We start from the raw sequence: 6,269 nt of genomic DNA, 5'->3' as shown, positions 1-6,269 counted from the left end.
AAGGAAGAGATACATAGTCAATATAAACATTACATAAGAAGCTCCCAATGGAGCAATACAAAGGAAACTCACAAAGGAGCATCATGCATCATGTCAATGAGACTTGTACTTGGGTATGGAGGTTACGAGCGAATCTATATTCAACTAACATTCTTTCATTTTAAACAATGTATCAATAAAATATTGCATCTATACTTTTGTCTCTTAAAATCATTTCTCTATAATTATAATATGGAATTACTTTATCTCTATATAGTTTTTTGTTATTTGATATAGACATAGATTTTTTTCATATATATACATTAAGTACTATATATCAACTCTTTGTTAAAAGCACAAAAAAATTACACTTTTGGTTGGTAATACAAATCAATAAATCAAGTCAATCCACTAAAGTGATACTATTGATGTTTTAAAATACTCTTAATTGAAATGAACTGTTCATATTATAATTGATTTTGTTTTTTTATTTGTGAAATATTTTATTTCAATTTTAAAAAGTATTAGTATAGAAAAAATTACATATCTCTTACTTTTGGTTGTACATATACATCTTTACCAAAAAAATAAAGTTTCAAATTTATTATAAAATTTAATAATTATAGTAATTTTATTATAATAGTAATAGAGATTTTAATTCAAGATTTAAAAGTAAAATAATATACCAATATATATATTAAAATAATGAATTAAAATAAGAATTTTATTTATAGTGTAATTTGTTTATTTTTGAGAAAATATTTTCATATTTTTATTAATCGAAAGAGATTAGGTCAATTTTTTTTATTTTTTATTTTGTTATATATATAGAAATGTATAAATGTTGAACTCCTCTATTTTTAAGATATTAATCTTTCTTCGTACTACTTTCTTATTTTAGAGTGTATGAAGAGTTTGTTTTCCATAACATTTCAAAAATTTTCTCAATTGGCATATTTAATGTTAATCATTTTTCCATCCATATATTTTTCTTATTGACTCTATCACAAAATATTTAATTTACACTAACATAATAACAATTCCCAGAAAAACACAACAATGGTGAATATAATATAAATGTGTAACTAACTTCATTCTTCATAATTTGCACTATTATCTATTTTATGTAAAAAGCAAAGAGAATAAAAAAAATATTATTATTATTTTTCTAGACAAGCATGTTCTTCATGTGCCTTGGTTTTTGAGTCAAAGAATCAAAGTCCTATTTGGAATTATTGTAAAGAAAAAGAACAAGAATTTTTAAAATATGTAATTTTGGGTCAAAAACCCTTCTAGGTGCCAAGTCGACCTACTTGTCAAGACGACCTTTCACCAATGGACATGTCTATTTCAACCCCTCTTAACAATATAAATGGAGGGAAGATGGAGCTCACTTGGACACACACATTTGATGGACCGTGGTCTGAAATATCACAGAAACGGTAGAGAAGAAATGCAGGGCCAAAGTTCGAAAAGTAGTATTTCTTCTTGCGCTACAATTCATGGAAGTTCTGCCTTGGTACATCTCTTATTATTGGTCTCTTATTGATCAATCTATTGGAAAGAAGGAAGGCTTGAATTGGCATATAGAAGTGTAAGTTTTATGTATTTATGGGTCTAGGATATCTCATTTGATCTTATTCTATAAGGAGATATTTTTTGGGTTTTCCCCTTGGAGGAGGTTTTCCCTTGCTTGGAGCCTATTGCTTGTGTTGTTTTCTTTTTCTGATATTCATGTTCATGTTATGGTAATTTTTTTATGAGAGAATCAAACTTAAGAATAATAAAGAAGAAAATAAAATTCATAAGAAATTACTTTGAAAGGCAAATCTAAACTAAATTACAGGCCTGATGATTTTCCAGCATGATAGCGGAGCTAAAATTTGTTTATGGAGTCTTGAAGATCACATTGTTGTTGACATACTTGAAGAATATCATAGATATCTAGTAATTTCATCGAATACAATTATTCACTTTGTGATACATTCTAAGGAATCACTTTCTTTCATATGTTAAGAGAGCTTAATCACACTTCATCGCTTGGTTGTTCTTTACTAACCCACACTATAAGTCTATGGCTCTAAAGCACAGTTCATATCATTGTTCATAAGAGGCTCTGAGACATGGTTCAATATTTATAAGTAATTCATATATTATGTTCTAAAGCTCGCATTTCAATAGATTGAATACTCGCACTAATCATTGTGTATTGCATTATTTACTATGAGGCTCACTATCACCATGACTCATTATTTGCATTTGGCTTCTTGTCAAACTTTGAGGCTCTTTCTGTGACTTACTTTCATCATAGTACTCATCCCATACTTTCTATAGCTCATATCATTAATTTGTGGCTAGATTTTCCCTCTCCATCTGTGGCTCAAGTGATGGATCACCCTCTGATTCACTGTGCGATTACATTGTATCACATAAAAATTGTACAGTGGCAATGATTGGGATATATTTAGAGGCATCACAACATAGAAAGAATGAATGACCATATGTCTAGGTTTAGCTCGCATTTTAGAATTTGCATAGTCTTTGGTGATTTGAGAAGATCGTATTTTTACAAAATCGTATCTTCTTCACGATGATTGGCTCGCATAACAATATGTAGTGGCATCACATGTCATGTCAGTTTATTGTGACAATTATCTTGAAACAATATAGCAATTGTGAATAGTTGGTATAATTCTGGGAGATCATATACTTCATGATATATATAGAGAAATTGTGAATGGATGGTATACTTTCTGGATATCATATACTTCATAATTGACATATATACACACACACACTATCTAAAAGTTGACCTGGAGTTGTGAAAGAAAAAAAAATATAGATGGCATAGATTTGATTTGATCTTAATATAACAAAGAAATCATGACATTAATGAATGATAGGCTGAAAATCCTGAGGATGAGAATGATGGAAAAACCAAGATTTTTTTCTTGATGATGACTCGTTGATAATAATGAGCTCGATGAAAAGATGACATTGTAAGGACTCTAATGGACGTGATGATGAAGCTTCTATATAATGGTTCCAATCTAGAAACACATTGATGATTGAAAGATGAAACAAAACCTTTTTGTAGACATATTGCAAAAGCATGTGAAGAAGCTGGAATGAGATTTTGTTTGATGATATTGATCAACATCAAATATGCTCTCTTCAAGAAAGAGAGAGAGTTGACAGTGAAAACTCCATGGAAGAAGATATTTTAGCTTAATGATTAGTTCGTTCCAGGAGCACTTTTATTAAAAAGTGAAAAACTTGGAAAATGATTTTATAATATTTGGAAGGATGTTGATATGAAAGGAAACTAGTAAGAAAAATATAATATCTTGACAAAAGGGCATCATGTTGAGGTAATTATGATATTTATATTTTTATATTGGTTATCTGGCTGGTATATGGTTTTGCTACCTAGAAGAATGTTGCGGAAATGAATAATCACAATTGAGGTAAGTTTATATAAAACTATTTGTTTTGAACTCAATTTGTGGATTGAGTCGATGGATTTTGTAATCCCTGAAGGGCTATGTGATTTAGATGTCCACATCATATTGGGTTTGAAAGGTAACAGTAAAAATGGATAACTTGATGTTTGTGTTCTGATGATAATAAAGATCACTTTCCTGATCAAAAGGAGTTATGTCTAGTTCTACCTTGATTGGCTTAATGTAATGACCTTGTTTATGATGAAAAGAGAAACATGACATGAAATGTGGGTTGATTGAACCCTCTCTTAGATTTGGTTCCATTACATTAATAAAGACAATATGATGAGATGAAAAAGGAAGGAGGAGCCATGCAACTACTTGAAGATCTTCGTGAAGAACTAGTAGTTGATGAATTGATGAACACAAACTAAAGAATTTGACTTCCAAATTTAAAGGAAATAAGAAATATCCTTCATGTTGGAAGAGTATGGATCTCCTCCCTGCTTTAGAGGGTGTGATGATGGACATTATATCCTCATCTTCATGTTTCATGCACTAGGGTAAAAATAAAAGTCATATGTCTAGTAAAGGCGATGGAGGGAGAATGGGGTTTGGCGGATTGGATAAGAATTTGAGATTTCCTTGAGGATATGTAACTCAAGATAGTAAGTAAACTGACACTCTTTGAGGATTGGATAGGTATCCAAGACGTGAGTGGTCGAAGAGGAAAATTATTTTTTTAGGATAGATAATCGAAGATAAGAATAAGTCGTAAGAAAACATACCTAGTAAACATCTAGATGGTGTATGTGCCTTAAGAGGTAGTGTGGTGACTCACGTAAATCTTCTCACCATTATGCTCTGAAATAAGAAGAGCTTGTTAGTTAAATGGCTCACTATGTTGACATTGTTGTCTGTGAAGTTGATGCTTAAAGATGTCTTATCAATCCGACTCTTCCTATGAGAATATTTGAGTTTGATAGTCTCATTGTACCAGGTGTAAAATTATGAATACTTACCTAGTTAAGAGGGAGTGTTGGAGAATGTAAATAAGTTCGATCTTCATAACTTGTAGCATTATGTATTATCTGTAAAAAGAAAAAGAAAAGAAAAGGAAAAATTATTATTATTATTATTTTAGACACACATGTTCGTCACGCTTCTAGGTCTTTGAGTCAAAGAGTCAAACTCCTATTTGGACCTATTGTAAAAAAACCCTATTGTATTGATGGATCTACTAGAAAGTAGGAAGATTTGACTTCTCATCTAGAAGTGAAAGTTTTATGTGGTTATGGTTCTTAGATATCTCATTTGTTCTAATTCTATCATAAAAGGATTTTTCTGGGCTTTCCCCTTAGAGGTGGTTTTTCCTGCCTGCCTATATCTTTTGTTATTTTATTTATGTGATCTTCATGTTCATGTTATGGTAATTATTTAATGAAAGAATCGAGGTTAATATTAATAAATAAGAAAATTAAAATTCACAAGAAAGTATTGTGAAAGGTAAATCTAAGTTAAATTAGAAGTTTCTTGATTTTCCAACATCACATTCTTTAGATGTAGGAATACTAGAGAGAGAAAAATTTGACACTATGACTTACATTTCCCACATAACACAATAATAAATCCTCTTCAAAAATGTAACTCTATGGTGAATCGTTGACTACACAAAAAGTCCTCTAGAATAATAACAACCTTTCCAATAAGATTTTATATTCATTATATATAATCATGACCATGCAACAAGAATAAACAAAAACAAAGCTAAGGAAAATCACACATGAATAATAACATGCTCCCTCCTTTATAGTTACATATTTGATAGTTGATGTGAAATTAGTACCATATAAGGTGATTTAATGTGTTTAGTTCTTTAACGTTTCTTTGCTTAAAAGCTCTTTTTCACTGCTTGGAAGAAATAAAGATAGAAAAACGATGCAATACAAAGAAAAGATTAAAAAATATATATATAACATTATATATTGAGAGGAAAAAAACCTTAGAATTTTTTACATTTTCATTTATTATAATTTTTAAAAATTAAAATTTTAATATAAATATATTTTATTAAATAACTAAGGTATTATCCTTACTTTCGATTAATTGAAATGAACCAAATATATATATTTGTTTTTTTCATATTATAATTGATTTTATTTTTTTTATTCGTTAAATTTTTTATTTCAATTTTAAAAAATATTAGTAGGGAAAATATTACATATCTCTTACTCTTGGTTGTAGATATACATCTTTACCAAAAAAAGTAAAAGTTTCAAATTTATTATAAAATTTAATAATTATAATAATTTTATTATAATAGTAATAGAGATTTTATTTCAAGATTTAAAAGTAAAATAATATACCAATACATATTAAAATAATGAATTTAAATAAGAATTTTATTTATAGTGTAATTTTCATATTTTTGAAAATATTTTCATATTTTTATTAATTGAAAGAGATTAGGTCATATTTTTTATTTTTTAATTTTTTATATATAGAAATGTATAAATGTTGAACTCCTCTATTTTTAAGATATTAATGTCTTTTCATACTACTTTCTTATTTTAGAGTGTATGAAGAGTTTGTTTTCCACAACATTTCAAAATTTTTCTCAATTGGCATATTTAATGTTAATCATTTTCCCATTCGTATATTTTTCTTATTGAATCTATCATAAAATATTTAATTTACACTAACATAATAACAATTTCCAAAAAAACACAACAATGGTGAATAGAATAGAAATGTGTAACTAACTTCATTCTTCATCATTTGTACTATTATGTATTTTATGTAAAAAGCAAAGAAAAACAAAAAAAAAATATTATTATTATTTTTCTA

Source organism: Pinus tabuliformis, chromosome 9 (assembly GCF_031772625.1).
Source record: "Pinus tabuliformis cultivar Carrire ecotype Pingquan chromosome 9, CPIR1, whole genome shotgun sequence".
In the NCBI taxonomy this organism is placed as follows: Eukaryota; Viridiplantae; Streptophyta; class Pinopsida; order Pinales; family Pinaceae; genus Pinus; species Pinus tabuliformis.
The sequence above is the reverse complement of the archived record's forward strand: the minus strand, read 5'-3'. Positions refer to the sequence as shown.